The sequence below is a fragment of the Cupressus sempervirens genome, chromosome 5 (assembly GCF_028749045.1).
Source record: "Cupressus sempervirens isolate cs-2001-9-10 chromosome 5, ASM2874904v1, whole genome shotgun sequence".
Lineage (NCBI taxonomy): Eukaryota > Viridiplantae > Streptophyta > Pinopsida > Cupressales > Cupressaceae > Cupressus > Cupressus sempervirens.
Window position 1 is genome coordinate 522,125,805 of NC_143122.1, and position 21,530 is coordinate 522,147,334.

General features: G+C 33.7%; 1 pseudogene; it reads right to left on the reverse strand.

Annotated features, from left to right (window-relative positions):
* Positions 1 to 8,619: 8,619 nt before the first annotated feature.
* The window catches only part of LOC149556998 (uncharacterized), a 40,023-nt pseudogene continuing 27,112 nt past the window's right edge, over positions 8,620 to 21,530 (reverse strand).

The window sequence follows — 21,530 nt, forward strand, 5'->3', positions numbered from 1 at the left end:
AGCCTATTGCATATTTTAGTGAAAAATTGAATGATGCAAAGAAGAAGTATTCTATTTATAATGAAGAATTCTATGCAATAGTTCAAGCCTTAAAGAAATGGAGGCATTATTTATTGCTAAAGAAATTTGTTTTGTATACTGATCATCAGGCATTACAGTACCTAAATAGCCAAGGTAAATTGAATCAGAGGCATATGAAGTGGGTAGAGTTCTTGCAGAGTTATACATTTGTGTTAAAGCATAGAAGTGAAAAATCTAACAGGGTTGCAGATGCACTAAGTAGGAGACTGTTGTTACTTACAGTAATGCAAGTTGAAGTAGTTGGGTTTGATGAACTCAATAATTTGTACCTTGAGGATCCTGATTTTGCTGAAGCATGGAAAGCTTGTAAAGAACCTGTTGCTATAGATAGAACCAAGTGGTTAGACTATTTGATTCAGGATGGCATGTTGTTCAAGGGTAATCAATTGTGCATTCCAAGGAGTTTCATGAGGGAAAATCTGATTAAGGAGAAACACAGTGGAGGGATGGCAGGACATTTTGGTCAAGATAAGACCATTGCCATTCTTAGAGAACATTATTTTTGGCCTCAAATTTCACAGGATGTGAAGAAGTTTGTACAGAGTTGCCAGGTTTGTCAAGTTGCCAAGGGGTTTAGTCACAATACTTGCCTATATCAGCCATTGCCTATTCCATCAAGGCCATGGGAGGACATAAGTATGGATTTTTTTCTTCGATTGCCAACGACACAAAGGGGTAATGACTCAGTATTCATGGTGGTTGATAGGTTCTCCAAAATGGCACATTTCATTCCATGCCACAAAACTCATGATGCTGTCCATATTGTAGACTTGTTTTTAAAGAGATGGTAAGACTACATGGTCTTCCAAGGAGCATAGTTTCTGACAAAGATACTAAATTTGTGGGGCATTTCTGGAGGACATCTTGGAAAAAGTTTAAAACTAACTTGAAATTCAGTTTCACGCATCATCCACAAACTGATGGCCAAACAAAAGTGGTAAACAAAATTCTGGGCAATTTGCTGAAATGTTTAGTTGGGGATAAGCCCAAGGGATGGGATTTGATTCTACCACACGCAGAGTTTGCTTATAATAACACTATAATAGGAGTACTGGAAAATCACCATTCTAAATTGTATATGGGAGTAGCCCAAGGACTGCACCAGAGCTGAGGAAGATAAAACAAGGGGAGAGGACAAGTGTTGACGCTAAAGAATTTGTTGAACATATCAAACATCTACATGAGGAGGTTCAGGCACACATTACCAAGATGAATCAAGAGTATAAAGCTAGGGCTGATCAAAGGAGAAGACATAAGGAGTTCCAAGTAGAGGATCTAGTTATGGTGCACTTACGAAAAGAAAGTCTTCCAGCCGGTACTTACAACAAGCTAAAAATGAAGAAATTTGGCCCCTGCAAAATTTTGAAGAAACATGACTCAGGAAATGCATATGAAGTTGAGCTGCCAGATGGTATTCACATTTCTGTCATTTTCAACATTGCAGATGAGGAGCTGGTGTTAGAGCCATGTCCAATTCCTACTTCTAAGAAGGAGAAGATAGAAGACATTCTAGATCATCGTGTGGGTAGGAGTACCAAAAATAGGCAGTATGAAGAGTATTTGGTCAAATGGAAAGGACGACCAATCGAAGACTCAACTTGGATTTCAGCAGCTGAAGTTTTCCATTTGTGATTTCCTCTACCATTCATAAAGTGACAGGGTCACTTTTCAATCTACCCTGGGTGTTTGATGCAGGAGCATCTAGATGTATAAGGGCAATCCTATGTCACCCAAAAAATATACTTAGACTTAGTTTCTATTTCATGTGTTTTCATTTTTTGATACCCATTTGCGTCAAATAAAGATTTCAACTCTCACAGTTCCACTATTAGTGTTCGTGTAAATTTTAAAAAAATAGGAGTATGTAATTGAGTAATCATTTTGGTGAACTAGGAGGTGTAAATTGGCTAGATGGATGTAATTGTAATTTACAGTATTTCAGAAAAAGAATCAAGTCAAAAGGCCCCACGGTTTGAAAGTTATTGCAATTTTTTGGGTTGTGGAGACCTCCTAAGAATGCTTCAAAGTCAGGTTAGGGGCATTAAATGATCTCAAAAAGGTCCAAAAAATGAGGGAGTAGTGAAACTATCCATAGGGCTATAGAGCACTTCGAGAGCTTTTCGAAAATGTAAACGGTTCATCAATCGGAGCTACGGTTCAAAAGTTATGCCTCCCGAAAGTTCGGTTACCATTTCTGTATTCTTCTAGATTTGCGTCGACTTCTAACACAGCTTCTGAAACCTTCTATTTGGTCAGTGGGATGTCTACTGGCACTTTCTATAATGTACTCCTAGTCCTTAACCCTCCGAAGTCTATTTGAGGGGATTTTTGGCATTGTAAAAGACAGTTAGAAGTGGAGTTTGAGAGGAGGTACTGAAAGGAGAAATTATCTTGACATTTATGCTATTGTAAGCCCTTAGGGCATGTTTTGAAGTTTATTTTCTCTATACTGAATGTACTAGCTTATTTTTCAGTTAAAACTTTTTTTCTTTTTCTGTTGTGTGCATTCTGTTCTTGGGTTGTGTCCCCATCAAGTGGTATCAGAGCCAGTTTTCCTAAGTGTGTAGACAGAGCGCCGACTGTGAGGTAGTTTGCACCAGGATTGTGTGGTTGTCAGTTTGAGTTAAGAAGATGCCTCCACAAAGAGAGCGTGGTGGAAGGGCCAGAGCTATTAATCCTAAGGAGGTTAGAGCCCTCTAAAGGAAGGTATAAGAATTGCAGGAGGAGCTCCGTAGAGGAGCAACTGTGGGCGTAGGTGATGAAAGTGAAGATGAGAATGAAGAATATGAAGTTGGACCAGAAGGAGAATTCGATGGGGAAGTTCTGAATCATGGAGAGGAAAGTCTTTTTAGGGCAATTACTAAGTTTGGGAAAAGACCTACAATTGAAGTGGGTGTATTTTCAAAAAATTTGAAACCAGATGAGTTGATCGATTGGATCAATGAACTCGAAGAATACTTTGACTATGAACATATTAGGGACCTAGATAGGGTTAAGTTTGCAAAGGCCAAACTGAAAGGCCATGCCAAAATCTTGTGGGAAGAGGTTCAATTGGAAAGAAATAGAAGAGGAAAGGAGAAGATCGCAAGATGGGATCACATGGTGGATAAATTAAAGCAGTTCATTCCTGTGGACTATGAGCTTGATTTTTTTAAGAAGATGCATGGGTTATAAAGCAAGCAGGAATATCAGTTCAAGAATATACAGAGTAATTTTACTGACTCTTGATTAGAGTGGGGCATGCAGAAGCAAATAAGAAGGTTGGTCGTTATATCAGTGGGTTGCGACCTAGCATCCAGAAGGAATTAAGTCTGGTAAGAATGACCAACGTTGAAGAGGCATACCAGTTTTCCCTACGAGTTGAAGAGAAGCTGAATAAATGGTTTGAAGGAAGACAAAGAAGGTGCGGTGAAGGAGGAAGGGGAACCGGTAGATCATCTGGAGGCTACAATGAAACCCAAAAGAAAAATGAAAATGTGGGTACTAGAAGGAACCAGAGGAATGAGGGTTTCAACCGCTCCCATGATCAAGACTTTGGAAATCAATGAGGAAGAGGTAGAGGATGCGGACAAGGAAGAGGAGGCTTCCATGGTACTTGTTTCCATTGCAATGAAGAAGGTCATCGCGGCTTTGAATGCCCTCAATGACAAGGACAGATAAAAGAGCTAAGGGCCAAGCTAGGGTTGCTTATATGGATGAAGATGCACAATCATCACATTCAGAGGATGCAGAAAGAGGAGAGACTTGGTAAATGAAAGAGTCCTACTAAGTGGTGAGATTGAACCAGGACAACGGAGGAGTTTTTTCCGTACCAGATGCAAGTGTTAGGATAAATGTTGTGATGTCATCATTCATGGTGGTAGCATTGATAACTTGGTATCAAAAGAGATGGTCTCTAAGCTAAAGCTCAAGAGGGAGAAACATCCCCAGCCCTATTAGATTGCTTGGGTAAAAGATGATCATAACGTCTTGGTAAGTGAACAATGTTTAGTGAAATTCAAAATTGGGAGTTACCATGATGAAGTTCTCTGTGATGTTATTTCGATGGATGTTTGCCATTTATTTTTGGGTAGACCATGGCAGTTTGATAGACATGCAGTACATGATGGACATGCAAACACATACTCTTTGACAAAGGATGGAGTTCGCCACAAATTGAAGCCCATGAAAAAGGAAGGTGAAAAGGTATGTAGTAGTGCTAGGATTTGTCTTATTGATGGAAGGAAGTTTTTAGATGGCATGAAACATCAGCATATGTGCTATGCTTTGATTCCTAGGAAAGATAAAGAAGGTAGTAGTGAAATACCACTTGAAGTTTCAAATTTACTAGGGGAGTTTGGAGATATTATCTCTGATAATGTTCCAGATGGATTGTCACCAGTAAGGCAAATCAGTCATCAGATAGATCTAATTTCAGGAGCTAGTTTGCCTAACAAGGCTTCTCACAGGATGACTCCTACTGAAATAGAAGAGCTAAATAGACAAGTTCAGGAGTTGTTGAGGAAGGGCTTGATTCGAAAGAGCCTGAGTCCATTTACAGTACCTGTAGTACTCGCACCAAAGAAGGATGGAGAGTGGAGGATGTGTACAGATTCTTGAGCTATAAATAAGATCACCATCAAGTACCGATTTCCTTTGCTAAGGATGGATGATCTTATGGACTACTTGAGTGGAGCTCAGTACTTCATAAAGATAGATTCGAAGAGTGGTTATCACCAAATATAGATTCGAGAAGGAGATGAGTGGAAAATAGCCTAGACCAAGGAGGATCTTAATGAGTGGTTAGTCATGCCCTTTGGATTGATGAACGCCCCAAGCACCTTCATACGGCTCATGAATCCTCAAGAAGTTCTTGGGAAAATTTGTTCTCGTCTATTTGGATGATATTTTAATTTTCAGCAAGATTTTGGAAGAACATTTATTGCATATTCGTAGTTTCCTTGAAAGGGAAGAGAAACTGTTAATTAATCTAAAGAAGTGTATCTTTGTAAAAAGGGAATTAGTCTATTTGGGGTTTGTTACATCACCTAGAGGTCTAAAAATGGATCCAGAGAAGGTAAAATCCATCTTGGAATGGCCTACTCCAAGGTCTGCTACTGAGGTAAGATCATTTCATGGTTTGGTTAATTTTTACAAGAAGTTTATTAAGAATTTCAGTGGCATATGTGCACCCCTAACTGATACAATAAGAGGGGGATAGAAAAGAGATGAAATGGATTGCAGCAGCTGCGAGAAGTTTTCAATTGCCGAAGAAGAAGGTAACAGAACAACTTGTGTTGGCACTTCCAAATTTAAAAAATGTTTTGCAGGTGGATTGTGATGCCAGTGGCAACGCTATTGGGGCTGTATTAAGCCAAGAAGGTAAGCCTATTGCATATTTTAGTGAAAAATTGAATGATGCAAAGAAGAAGTATTCTATTTATAATGAAGAATTCTATGCAATAGTTCAGCCCTTAAAGAAATGGAGGCATTATTTATTGCCAAAGGAATTTGTTTTGTATACTGATCATCAGGCATTACAGTACCTAAATAGCCAATGTAAATTGAATTAGAGGCATATGAACTGGGTAGAGTTCATGCAGAGTTATACATTTGTGTTGAAGCATAGAAGTGGAAAATCTAACAGGGTTGCAGATGCACTAAGTAGGAGACAGTTGTTACTTACAGTAATGCAGGTTGAAGTAATTGGGTTTGATGAACTCAAGAATTTGTACCCTGAGGATCCTGATTTCGCTGAAGCATGGAAAGCTTGTAAAGAACCTATTGCTGTAGATAGAACCAAGTGGTTAGACTATTTGATTCAGGATGGCATGTTGTTCAAGGGTAGTTAATTGTGCATTCCAAGGAGTTCCATGAGGGAAAATCTGATTAAGGAGAAACACAGTGGAGGGATGGCAGGACATTTTGGTCGAGATAGGACCATTGCCATTCTTAGAGAACATTATTTTTGGCCTCAAATTTTACAAGATGTGAAGAAGTTTGTACAAAGTTGCCAAGTTTGTCAAGTTGCCAAGGGGTCTAGTCACAATACTGGCCTATATCAGCCATTGCCTATTCCATCAAGGCAATGGGAAGACATAAGTATGGATTTTGTTCTTGGATTGCCAAGGACACAAAGGGGTAATGACTCAGTATTCATGGTGGTTGATAGGTTCTCCAAAATGACACATTTTATTTCATGCCACAAAACTCATGATGTTGTCCATATTGTAGACTTGTTTTTAAAAGAGGTGGTAAGACTACATGGTCTTCCAAGGAGCATAGTTTTTGACAGAGATACTAAATTTGTGGGGTATTTCTGGAGAACATCGTGGAAAAAGTTAAAAACTGACTTGGAATTCAGTTCCATGCATCACCCACAAACTGATGGCCAAACAGAAGTGGTAAATAGAAATCTGGGCAATTTGCTGAGATGTTTAGTTGGGGATAAGCCCAAGGGATGGGATTTGATTCTACCACAGGTAGAGTTTTCTTATAATAACTCTGTAAATAGCAGTACTGAAAAATCACCATTCCAAATTGTATATGGGAGCAGCCCAAGGACTGCACCAGAGTTGAGAAAGATAGAACCAGGAGAGAGGACAAGTGCTAAAGCTGAAGAAATTGGTGAACATATCAAACATCTACATGAGGAGGTTCAGGCACACATTACCAAGATGAATCAAGAGTATAAAGCTAGGGTTGATCAAATGAGAAGACATAAGGAATTCCAAGTAGGGGATCTTGTCATGGTGCACTTACAAAATGAAAGATTTCCAGCCAGTACTTACAACAAGCTGAAAATAAAGAAATTTGTCCCTTGCAAAATATTGAAGAAACATGACTCAGGAAATGCATATGAAGTGGAGCTGCCAGATGGTATTCACATTTCTTCCATTTTCAACATTGTACATTTAACATAGTAACATGATGATGGTGCAGATGAGGAGCTGGTGTTAGAGCCATATCCAATTCCTACTTCTAAAAAGGAGGAGATAGAAGACATTCTAGATCATCGTGTGGGTAGGAGTACCAGAAATAGGCAGTATGAAGAGTATTTGGTCAAATGGAAAGGATGATCGATCAAGGACTCAACTTGGATTTCAGCAGCTGAGGTTTCCCATTTGGGATTTCCTCTACCATTCATAAAGTGACAGGGTCACTTTTCAATCCACGCTGGGTGTTTGATGCAGGAACATCCAGAGGTTTAAGGGCAATCCTATGTCACCCAAAAAAATATACTTAGACTTAGTTTCTATTTCATGTGTTTTCATTTTTGGATACCCATTTGGGTCAAATAAAGGTTTCAACTCTCACAGTTCCACTATCAGTGTTCGTGTAAATCTCAAAAAAATAGGAGTATGTAATTGAACCATTATTTTGGTGAACTAGGAGGTGTAAATTGGCTAGATGAATGTAATTGTAATTTAGAGCATTCTAGAAAAAGAATCAAGTCAAAAGGCCCCACGGTTTGAAAGTTATTACAGTTTTTTGAATTGTGGAGACCTCTTAAGAATGCTTCAAAGTTAGGTTAGGGGCATTAAATGATCTCAAAAAGGGCCATAAAATTGGGGATGAGTGAAGTTGTCCATAGGGCTATAAAGCGCTTTGAGAGCTTTTTGAAAATGTAAACGGTTCGTCAATCGAAGCTATAGTTAAAAAGTTATGCCTCCTGGAAGTTCGGTTACCATTTCTGGATTCTTCTAGATTTGCGTCAACTTCTAACACAGCTTTTGAAACCTTTTATTTGGTTGGTGGATGCCTACTAGCACTTTCTAGAATGTACTCTTAGTCCTTAACCCTCTGAGGTCTATTTAAAGAGATTTTTGGCATTGTAAAAGGTAGTTCAGAGTGGAGTTTGAGAGGAGGTACTGAAAGGAGAAATTATCTCGACATTTATGCTATTGTAAGCCCTTAGGGAATGTTTTGAAGTTTATTTTCTCTATACTGAATGTACTAGCTTATTTTTCAGTTAATACAATTTCCCTTTTTCTGTGGTGTCCATTTTGTTCTTGGGTTGTATCCCCATCACATTATCAACCTTAGCACATACTATGTTACTCCACAATAGTTGAAATTTATTGGTGCTTAGCATCAACTAAAATTTACTCAACATCAACTATCTTACTCAGCATCCAATAGATTTTTCTTTTACTCAGCTCCAACTAATTTTCTACTCAACTTGCACTAACTTTGCACCTACTATCCACTCAGTCAAGCTTGTTAGACAAACTTTGTTAACCTTATTCTTCTAAACTTCTTAAGTATAGCCAACCATTTTGTAATCTTATGTAGATCATCAATACATCATGTCATCACTATCTAATTGATCTTTGTACTTCATTACATAATCATAACCTTTCCTCTAGGTGCTTTTGTTACATCTTTTTGATCAAATCCTCCTCATCAATCAACTAAGTGATAGTACTTTAATCTTACAAACAATTGTCTTACTAGAAAAGAGTAGGTTTGACATTAGCGACAAAATAATGATTGAAACTCATAATCTTCTTCAACAATCTTCTTTTCAACAAATCTCTTTTTCAATGATCTTTTCAATCAAAAACAAGCCTACACGTATAAAAACAAGCCAACAAGTTTTATTCTAATTATCACTTATAGAAGTACAATTGTAGAGTGTGCATAGATGAAAAAGTCATTTTGATGTGCTTCTACCAGCATGAACCATTTAGTTAAAGGTAAATATAGACCTGGAAACTTTTTCCTTTTGTGATTCTAGACATCAACACTTTGGCTGGGAACAAAATGGTGAGTAGTAATGGGAGTACCAACAAGAAGAAGGGCATCCTCCATTACAAAAAACTCCTTCAACTCTATCTTCAATGACACTCCTTGTGACTTGAAAAAGCCCAAAATAGGCTTTGTCAACTACTTTCCTTTCTTTAGCCCTACCCTACCAATAGGAAAACCATTTTATAAATCCAATTTCATTCTTTAAACATATAAGGAGCTCATTTTGCACTCCCAATAGTTGAAGCAATTGTAAATTTATTAAATCAGCTTGGTTTCAAATTCTTCGATTAAAATCCAATTCACATATTCTCATTATACAAAATGTATAGTACCAATTCTAAAAGTCCTTATACATAGAAACAAATAAGAGGAAAAAATTATGACCAGATCATGGAATAAATGCTCTAACTAGCACACACGCACACACGCACACACACACACACACAAAAAAAAAAAAAAATCAATGAGACATAGTTTACTTGTAGTTTTTTGATAGTCATTATGGTTGTGATTTTTTAGTGGGCAAAGGAGACCTATATTTTGAAGTTAAACATTACAAAAGAACAAATACACATCAAAAAATTCTAATTAATTTGTTGCTTAGGATGTGCATTGAATGCATTGTATATGAACTAGATGTGGTATTGAAAAGGGTATCATAGAAAACATTCTCTGAACTGACTATTTTGAATTTGAACAATTGTCATGAGAAAAAATTGCAAGCATAAGCATTGTTTAAAAAACAATACAAATTGGAGTGAAGATGAAGGAAGCTCAAAAGGTTTTACTTTTAAGTCCTCATTGATTCATGGAAAGTATAATATATAGAATATGAATTGATGATAGCATACTTGGAGTGCATTGTAGGATTCCATATTGAGTGTCTTGAGAATTGTAGCCCCCCATTTATCTCAAAGGCTAGTCATTCTACATTTAATAGCTATGGCAATTTTTCTCTATGAGATCACCCCCATGGCCCTTACTTGTGTCTCAGCTAAAAATATTCATCTTCCTTCCTCTTCATCTTGCCCATTAGTTCCTAATGTTGAATACATTGAGGGAGTTCCCAAATAAGATATAAACACGAGTGATTCAAGAAGTGGTGTAGAGCACCAAAGATTTATATTTGATTGAGATTGTGATAACATCCAAAAAATTTGAAACTGTGACATGACTCCTCTAGATAGTGCTTTGACCAGGTGACAAACACCTCACATCTAATTTTTTTTTACAATACCATTTCTTATTTTAAGGAGGTTTTTTGTCATAACTCATTTATCACATACCTAAATAAGTGGATATTTGTACCACCATATGGCTCTCTTATTAAACCCAATTAATTCTGGTTCATTAAGAATTAAAAATAAATGAATAAATAAATACATTGTTAAAGATTATATTTTGGATGGTGGTCATTACAAAAATCTAAATGGTAGACCACTACCCATTTATATATATTCTTTATGAATTTTGAGGGCATGGGGTGTACGGAAGAAATATGTTATTACCATTTTTGCATGAAATCCCTTAGGGGCCAATAAAAAGTAGTATGGAGAAGACTATAAATCTTATTTGAAACCCCATCCATTTAACAAAAGTGGCAGTTACTAGATTAAAAAGAAGCAACAAAAGAACTTGTTGCTACTTTGAAATGAATCCTCCTACAATTGAGATCTGGTCACCGACATTACAAGCCATCCACATGAGTTTCTCTACATTGTATTGAATAGACATCAATATATCCATGATAATTGGCCTTATTTGAAACTCCCACTCTACACAAAGTAAATCTCCACCAATTTTTTAGTCAAAACTACACATGATCTTTGTTACCGCCACTCTACCATGTCTTCTCCATAGCACTATCACCTCAACCAGCCCAATCCCCTCTACCAAACTAGTAGATCCTTTGTAAAGGAATAGCTGGACTAGAAGAGAAAGTGGGGAATAAAGGCACAACAAGGATGTTGGCATCTGAAATTACACTAGGTTTTGTTTTCAACCTTGTTAATAAGTAATTTTTTGTTCTTCACACTTTTTTTTGGGTTGCATTCATTCGTTGAACATCTTTTCAATGGGAAAAAATCTTAAATTGGTGAACTAGCTTCCTTAGCAATAAAATGTGCTATTTTTATTCATCATGGTTGTTAAATAGTTTCTTTATCTACTAAAATGATATCAATTTTAACTTGTTTCCATACTTGAAAATTGGCAACCCAAATATTATCTCATGTTGGGAATGATGTAGGACTATTGCATTATACTAAAACAATAAGAAATTCCCTCGCATGTCAATAAGAGGCTTGCATAACTTGGGAGGGGGTGTGTTTATGATTTTCTTTTACAAAATGCAAATGATGTTCTCATACAACAACCATTCTCTACTAAATTTTCAAATGTCTAAAACATTAGTCAACTCAAAGGATATATTGGAGAGATTAATGATAGAGTACTTTGAAAATCATTTATAAGTTGTAGAAAAATGAGAAATAGATTGGGATCAACGAATGGAAATTTATGAATAGAAACCCTCTTAAACATTTCAAATTTCTTTCAATTATGGATAGTGTAAGTTTTATTGTTATCAATTTCAAAAACTATGATAAAACCCAACTTGAGGATGATGAGACACTTACAACCATGTATTTCACAACTTATGTGAACCATTATGAATCATTGTTTGGAATTGGTTTAAACAGTACATTGGGTAGGACTTAGAATATGTGTAAATCTGATTCATTTTATTTATTTCTTATTGGATTTAGAGTTATGTTGAGCCTTTATTACTGGATTAGTGCATAAGATGACATCTCTATATGAAATATTATATATGATAGTAACTCTTGTTGAACAATCCTTGTTATACTAAAAATGTGCTTCCATTGAATCATTGGACATATTGGGATTCACATACAATATTAATTGTATTAATGATCTAAGATGAATATATCATAGATAATATACCTATTAGTGGTTTTACATAGAGTAGCATAGCTACAGAGAAATTTCTTTCTTATAGGAATAATACCAGTCATGTAAATAATTTGAATTAGATTTAAGTGAATTAGTAATTTACTATTGGGATGTGTTGTTCATTAAGAATATGGTTTGGCCTTAAATAAATTAAATTCACTAAATATAAATGGTATATGTATAAACTCTAACAATTCTAAGAAATAGTAGTATCTTTATATTTTTTTTTGGTATACTTCTCTATATTAGAAGCATTGAACTTATAATTCATTATAGTACATATGAATTTAAGGGTATGTAATATAATTTTGTTTTAATGCATAAGAGATCATGTTCAAATTTGAAAATTAATGCATAAACTAAGATTTATCTATTGGGAATATTATTTTTATAATATTCATAACTATGTGTAGATATTGCATATGTTTTTGTCCATATGAATTGATGTGGCCTTATGTTAGCATGTTTTGATCATAATATAGACAATGTGTTTCACAATTCCATTACTTATGTTGGTATTACCTAGTTAGTCTTCTTTGATGTTTGGTTGGGTATCTCTCATGTTAGGAAAGCTTTCAGGGAAGTTTAATAGCTTTATGGTAGGGTGATAAAGCATTCCTACAATATTCTCACCCTTATGTTTCTTGAGTAGGTTTTGGAGCTTCTTTCAGCTTGGTCATCCTATCTAAACCATCTCGATATTCTGGTATTTGGTATCTGGTAAATGTATTTCTTAAAATTTAATGATAATTGAGAATTAATGTTGAGTGGTCCCTTAACTCGTTGAATTTTATGCATTTTATGGAGAGTACTAATGTGGCATTGGTTTTGTGGGGTTAGTTCTTACATATGGTATCAAAGCTCTTGGTTCCATACTCGGGCCTTGAGTTTACTATGCTAGACACACAACTGTAAGTCAACTAACTTAATTTATTTTGCATGAGTTGATGACATGGGTTACATGTTGTGTCCCCTAGTTATGATTACATATGATAGAGAAGGATACGATACTCCTTATAAATGTCATGCTTTTTAGTTGATATTGCACTCTTTTAATGATTGTCACAATGGAAATTTTCTAGAATGATTGGTGACCTGAGTACTTCAAATGGTTATAATTTTGAGTAAAAATTATGTGAATGTATAATATGGAAATCATTGAGATATACTTGAAGCACTTATTATTGTATGTGTAATGCAAGAAGGATGTGAAATTCTATTATTTGTTGAAATAGCCAAATGATGGTTGATTTTTACACTAGTTAAGAGTGCCCACAAATTCAAAACATGGCGTGTGATAGAAATAAAAATATGCCTTATATTATGCAAATGACATGTGACACATAAGTGGCATGAGAATTTTGATTCTAGAGTCAAGAGATTCTTGGAATTACCTAGCATGATAAGTAGGAAGAATATGGATATATTTTGCATTTTCCATTATGCATTTAGAAATGTGTTATTATCAAGATAAATTTCATGTGATGCATGTGAAGTTTGGTTTTGTTTTTAGTGGTCCTTGGATATAAGGTGTCATTAAACATCTACTACCTCTTGGTGATTAGTAAGAGTCATTGTCCCTTATGTGAATTGGGTTTTCATTTGATTATGTTCAATTTTCATAAACTTTGATATGATCAAGGGCTAGCTTGAAAAATAAAATCTTGTGACAACCTAGCCACCAATTTCTTATGTTACTTATCTATTATGACTCTTTTTCACTTTTATTTTATTGGTTTTGTGCCTCCTTCTTAGACTTTGATTTGAGAATTGTGAATCTTTATTTCAAGATTTCTTTGATCTTGTGGTGGCTAGGTTGTGCACTTTTACAATGCTAGTCTTGTGTTTTAAGCAATGTCATCTATCATGTTCAGTGTAGAGAAATGATAGGATGTATAAGGGAGTGGATTTTCAAGAACATGGGGTAAAAGCACAAACCTATGTCACCTTTTATAAAGAAATAGGATATCAGAATGTGACAGTTCAACATTAATGACAAAAAAATGGTATTTGTGTTTAAAATTTGAAGATGATGTAACTGATGAAATGTATAGAATTAGATGAATTTTATGCCTATAATTTTTATATTTTTTTAAGTAAGAATCTATTCATTTTATTTTGTTTTTAAGTCCCTCTTTTAAATATAAAAAATATAATGTGTAGTTCCCATTAAACAAGTATATGAAAATCATCTCTTTTTGTTTTGTTTTAAAAATATCTTATAGATGACATGCATAGCTAGGGAACAAAAAAAGAAATAATTTTTTTTATGTATATTTTCTTTGTTATAAGTACTCAAGCTCAACCTTATTAGAATCCAATAGTTTTTTCCTTCCATCAAAACTTTCCTATCAAATCTACACCTTCTTGAAAAAAATTTACATATTCGTGAAGAGGACTCTCTCCTCTCGAGATAAATATAATTTTTTAATTGTTCTGATATGATTTACTATTTTTTTCCTTTTTTGAGGGAGCATCTTCTGAAATGTTGAAATATTGACTTATAAATTTTTTAAATTATAACATATTATAACTAAGTAAAACACTCAAAAATTTATATAATGATGATATTGAATCTGCGATCTATAAAAGGGTATTTTTAGTTTTGGAAAAAAAATAGAGTTTTGATAGAGAAACAAGATTTGACCAAAACAAGTTTTGGTATCCTAAATGATGACACAAATATGTGCTTTTACCCTATGTCATTATTATTTTTGTATTATTTTATTTTATTTTGGAAAGCTTATCTTTCAATGTGCATGTTGAATGTGGACAGATAGGGAGAGGTAGAAGTGATGCTTTCATTTTTCACTCTACCTGCCAATGTAATGCTGGTACTAAAAAATGCTTTGGTCAATGCTATGTGCATATATGTTTATTTGATATTCTTTCCTATGTTTCATCTCCCTGCCACAACCATAATTAGGGCTACTTGGACATATGTGAGAAGTAGTATGTTTCATGGCTACACCAAATACCTCCTACTTTTTACATTATTGGGCATTGCTAGATTGGGAATTCTACATGTTAGGTAGGATCCCAAGAAAAGTACCTTTTGTACTATGTGGGCATTGCTAGGTTGAGAATTCTACATGTTAGATAGGATCCCAAGGAATTGCATTTTGTAATATTTAGGCATTGTAGGGTTGGGTATTCTATATGTTAGTTTGAGTCCCAAGGAAGTGTAAGGCTTCATGGTTGGTTAGGAAAGCACCTCAACCATATTTTTATGTGATGATTGAATGGTGTAAAGACCATACATCAAAACTTGTGCTTATATGTTTAGCTAAGCACATTGTGGTGATGAGATGGGCTTGAGGGTCTAGGTCACTGAAATGAAAAAAAATTGAATTTACTAATCCTTGCAGATGATTTATGAGCATACCTAGATGATTTAATTAATGGTGCAAATCATATGGTAGATGTTATTGCACTTGTATGATGTTCATATTGTCCCACGTTCGATGTGTAGGTCGACATTTTCTATGAGGTATGACACTTTAGATTATACTTGATGTATTTATTAAATCATGCATTTTGATGGATGGATAATGAGTAGGTCAGCATCCTTAGATAATTTCATGTGTTACTTTCTTAAATGGATAATTATTCTGTTAATCTTTGATTATGATAAATGAAATAATTGTTGACTATTCAAACTATGGTTTTGCTTGATTATTTCCCTATTTCTTGCAATTGATGATGTGACAATTTTTGAGTAGGATATGGTTTTGACATATGATGAAATAAATTTTGACATGTAGGCTAACTTCTTTAGTAGATTCATTTATGACATATTCATGTGATGCTATGTTGTGTTCAAAAATTTGGTCGATAATTAGCTTATGAACTGTAATTATTATTGTACTTATTATTTCAACATGTAAGTTGGAAACTATAATGACGTTGCATAATTGATTGAAAGATAATTTATTTTCTTGTTGATTTGACTAAGTGTAGTTGACTTTTGATTTTGACTTGACATGACATTTGGTCTATATGGCAAGTGTATAGAAATGTGGTCTTCCTATATAAATGCAAATAGGTATGTATAGATCCTTATTTTATTTAGTGCTGAAAATATATTTCTTTAGTGCTAAGTATATGTCATTATCCACCTTGTGCGACTCATATTTAGTTGTTGACACCTTTTCACCTAGTCAACCTGGTTGATGAATGTCGACTGATGATTTGGTTATCTTTAATTATCTGTTGGACTCCTATTTGATATGTTGTTCAACATAGTCTTAGTCATTATGTATTTGACTTAGACCCTTAGTCGATATTTATGGAGGGGATTTGGTTTTATTACCTATTGAGGCAAAACCTTAGGTCAATATTACATTTTACTACGAGGCCTTTATATCATTCATTTACTTGTCACATTGGTTAGATATATGTCACTAATTTTGAGCTAAATGATGTGTTATGATTACACTGGATGTTAACTCTCACAAGTGTGTATATGCATATTGATGATTACTTTTTTTAATGAGTACATCAACAATGTTATATGAAAATTCCATCATGTTTATGATGATTCAAATGATGATGAAATAGATATAATGTGATTACATTACTTGATTATGTCTTGTGGACACTTACCCACTTAGCAAGAACCACATGTTAGATGGTATGTATGGTACATATGGTTGATTGCTTTTTCTACTCTTGATCAAGGTGTGATTAAAGATGATTTTAAGGGAAAACATTGACTCTTGAAGTTTATAATTTAATAATTCTCTACTTGAGCTATTGGCATTAAGAATGAGCTAAAAGTATTGTAAGTGCGTATGTATAAGTATGGAAGGAAATGTGTATAAAGTAATTACTAACAAGGTCAAATCCTTCTAATGCCAAGATATGATGAGTTAAGCATAGGTATGTGAGTGATATAATGTGACTTTAAGGTAATATTAACCTTGAGACTTTGTGAGATAAGAAAGTATTTTATTAGACATTTGAATTGATTTATGATATATGATGTACTGATATTTTTGTGTTTTTTTTGCAATGCAATAGAGGGAATGACACATCATAAGAAAGGGAGGATATTGTCAAAGAGAGATAACCTTCTAAACCATATAAATTTAATGGAATTCACACATTCACATAGAAAAAAAGCTTGAAATGTTTAATTATAGTATGTGGGTTCTTCTATTGTATGTTTATCATTCATGATTGTGTTTAATGCACTATGTGTTACCTTTGTCCTTGGAATTTGTGTGTTCATTTGATTTGAATGGATTAAGAAAATAAAAATTTGACACTATTATTAGAAGGAAGTCAAATTGTTGATAGAATTGAACACAGCTGCACGTGCATTATTGTGAGTAATGAAAGTTAAACTTTGATCCTATTGATTTGAGTCTTGAATATCTTTGGGTATGATTTATATTTCATATATATATGTATGAATGTATGTATGTATGTATGTATATCTACATCAAGATGATGCATTCTCTAAGAGAATAAGGATGTCATGACTTATTTTTCCCATACCTAAATAAATGGTATTTGTGCAGCCATCTGGATCTCTTATTAAACCCAACTAATGTTGGTTCATTAAGAATTAAAAATAAATGAATAACTAAATGCATTGTTAAAGATTCTATTTTGGATGGTGATCGTTATAGAAATATAAATGGTAGAGCACTACTCATTTATATATTCTTTATGAATTTTGAGGGCATGGGGGGGGGGGGGGGGACAGGGGAAATATGTTATAACCATTTTTGCATGTATACTGGGAAGTAGTAGGGAGAAGATTGTAAATCCTATGAGAAACCCCACCCATTTAACAAAAGAGGTGGTTAGTAGAGATAAAAAAAAGTAGCAAAAAGATGACTCCTTACTGCTCTAAAATGAATCCTCCTACAACTGAGATCTGGTTGTTGACATTATGAGCCATCAACATGATTTCCTCTACATCATGTTGAATAGACACCAATATATCCATGATAACTGGCCTTATTTGAAACTCTCACTCTACACAAAGTAAATCTCCACCAAATTTTTAGTCAGAAGAACTACACATGATTTTTGTTGCCACCACTCTACCAAGTCTTCTCCACAGTGTTGCCACCTCAACCCACATAATCTTCTCTACCAAACTGGTAGATCCTTTGGAAAGGAGTTGCTGGAATGGAAGAGAAAGTGGGGAAAATAGGAATAGCAAGGATGTTAATATCCTCAATTATACCATGTTCCTTTTTCTTTCTTGTTAATAAGTAATTTGATGTTCTTCACACCTTGTTCTAAGCTACAATCATTGGTTCAATAGAAAAACATCTTAAATTGGTGAACTAGTTTCCTTAGCAATAAAATGTGCTATTATTATTCATCATGGTTGTTAAATAGTTTCTTTATCTACTAAAATGATACTAGTTTTAACTTGTTTCCATACTTGAAAACTGGCAACCCAACTATTATCTACATTAAAGAGAACAAATTTCCACAATCCATTATACTATATATATGCTTCTAGATTCGATTGCATTAAGATTTTTCCATCAACATTTTGAATCACACTACGTGATCACACTTTGTTTTTCTTCTCTTGCTCTTCATCCTGATGATGGATCACGTAGTGTGATTCAAAATGTTGATGGAAAAATCTTAACACAATTGAATCTAGAAGCATATATACAATATTATCTCCATGCTAAGAATGATGTAAGACTAAGAGGCTTGCATAACTTGGGAGGAGCTATGTTTCTAATTTTGGTTTACAAAATGTAAATTTTGTTCTTAGATCACAACCATCCTCTACTAAATTTTCAAATGTCTAAAACATTAGTCAACTCAAAGGATATATTGGAGATATTAATGATAGACTAGAGATTGAGACCTTTGAAAATCCTTTAGAAGTTGTAGGAAAATGAGAAATATATGTGTGTAAAACCATAGTTGTTTTGTAAGAAGCCTTTCAACCAAAGAATGGAAATTTTTGAATAGAAACCCTCTTAAACATGTCAACTTTCTTTCAATTGTGGATAACGTAAGCCAACTACAAAGGAGTAAAGTAATTTTTAGTATTATTGATTTGAGAAACTATGATAAAACCCAACTTGAGGATGATGGGACACTCACAACCATGTTTTTCACAACTAAAGATGTTCCCCCATTAACTAACTTAGAAATGAACTTATCAGGAATTTCTTCACCTATGTCTCACCAAGAAAAAGGCTTGGTTTGAGATATAAATCCATAAACTACATTTGGTCTAACATAAGATTTTACAACACTACAAAATTGACTAGTATAAATCTCTAACGAAAGCCATATTGGAAGATGTGTTCTTTGATGTTAAAAGGATAGTGAACTTTAGCAAATTACTAAACTTAGACCAACACCTAGGTAGAACAACAAAAGCTACACTTAAATATTTATTTGAACCATTTTGAATCATTGTTTGGAAATTGGTTTAAATAGTACACTAGGTAGGACTTACAACATGTGTAAATATGATGCATTTCATTTATTTCTTTTTGGGTAAAAGTGTGTAATATGTTGGATTTAGAGTTATGTTGAGCCTTTCTTAGTAGATTAATGAATAAGGTGAGATCTTTATATGAAATATTATATATGACAATAAATCTTGTTGAGTAATCCTTATATTCCTTCTTGTATTGAAAATGTGCTTCCATTGAATCATTTCACATATTGGGATTCACATACAATGTTGATTGTATTAATGATGTAAGCTAAATATATCATAGATAATATACCTATTAGTGTTTTTATGTAGAGTAGCATAGCTACGGAGAAATTTGTTCCTTATAGGAATAGCACCAATCATGTGAATAATCTGAATTAGCTTTAAGTGGATTATTTTAGTAATTTACTATTAGGATGTTGTTCACTAAGAATGTGGTTTCAACTTAAATGAATTAAGTTCACTAATAATTATTATTCATGTTTCTAAGTTGCATGCAAAATGTATAAATTCTAACAATTCTAAGAAATAATAGTATCTTTATATCTTTCTTGGTATACTTCTCTATATCAAAAGCATTGAATATATAATTCATTATAGTACATATGAATTAAATTTAAAAATTAATGTGTTGTTAATCTTGTCATCAAGATAAGAACATCCTGTGTAATGGCATAGACTAAGATGTATCCATTGGGAGTATTATTTTTATGAGATTCATGACTATGTGTAGATATTGCATATGTAATTGTCCATATGAATTGATGGGGCATTGTGTTGTTTTTAAGTTATTACTAATAATTGGTTTTTGCCTTGTATGAGTGCCTTATGTTACCATGTGGGATTGATGGAATTTTTTGATCATAATATAGACAATGTGTTACACAATTCCATTACTTCTCTTGGTATTACCTAGTGGGTATCTTTCACATTGAGAAAGATTCTGGGAAAGTTCGAAAACTTTGTGGTAGTAAGGTAAAGTACTCCTACAATATTCTCACCCTTATATTTCTTGAGTAGGTTTTGGAGTTTATTTCAACTTGGTCATCCTGTCTAAACTATCTCAGTATTTTGGTATCTAGTATCTGGTAAATGTATTTTTTAAAATTTAATGATAAATGGGAGTTAATGTTGACTAGTCAATATTCAAAGGACCTTAACTCTAATTGGATTTTTTGCATTTTATGGAGAGTGTTGATGTGACATTAGTTTTGCAAGGGTAGCTTTTACATTTTTTCTCTTGATTGTTACGAGAGGTGAGGAATACCTTACATCTAAAAAAAATTACAATATTATTGCTCATTTAAGGAGTTTTTTTTCCTCCTGATTCTTACCAAAGGAAAAGGTATAATTTTTTTTAGATGCATTAACATCAAGAGGGTATGTGCAAAATTTTATAGAACTGTTCAAAAATGATACAGTTGAATCATTTAGGTTGTTAATCAAGCCTAATTAGGGCTTTTACTTGAAATTTATATATAGAAGAAGAAACAATGACAATGAATCTTCAGAGGTGAGTGAAGAGCTTAAAGCTAATTTTTTGACTTTTCCACATTTATGGAGCTCTCTATAGAACTCATAGAGTGTGAGGTGGTCTAAAAGTGTCATTTTATAATGTTCCCCTAGAACCCACTAGCCATACCCCAATGATTTAAACTTAAACACAAAATATATAATTAGTAATTATTTTTATGTCGATGAATGTTCACTTTATAATGTGAACTTGTGTACTAGGCACAAAAGGTGGTCAAGGGTCATTTTAATTAAAACACTTTGTCCCTAGTGTTAATTATAACCTCATTTTATTACACCCATATGAGTAATCCACTTAACCACAACTGACCCTAAACCTATTGACCTTGATACTTATACACTAGTACAAAAATAACAATCTATTACTAGATAATCTACTAAAAATTGTAGATATCTGACTAGTTTTGATCACATGACCAATTGTAGTTTATTGCCAGACATTTATCTCCCAACCAAATTTATGACTAAACTATTTTGATCATTAATTAGGTAGATTTAGTCATTTATTGTTGTTACTTAGTAGTTTAAATGTTAGTTTATTTAGTAATTTTGGTAGTTTATTTGGTAGCATATTTGCTAGTATTTTGGGTAGTATATATGGTAATATATTTAGTGGTTGATTTGGTAATATATTTGGTAGTTTATTTAATCATTAATTTAGTCATTTTAGGACAATGGAATTGAACCACCATCCTCCTACTTATAAAGTAGGTGATCTTCTATTGAGCTAGTACCTTTTAAAGAATAATGCAAAAAATTAACAATGTTGTCT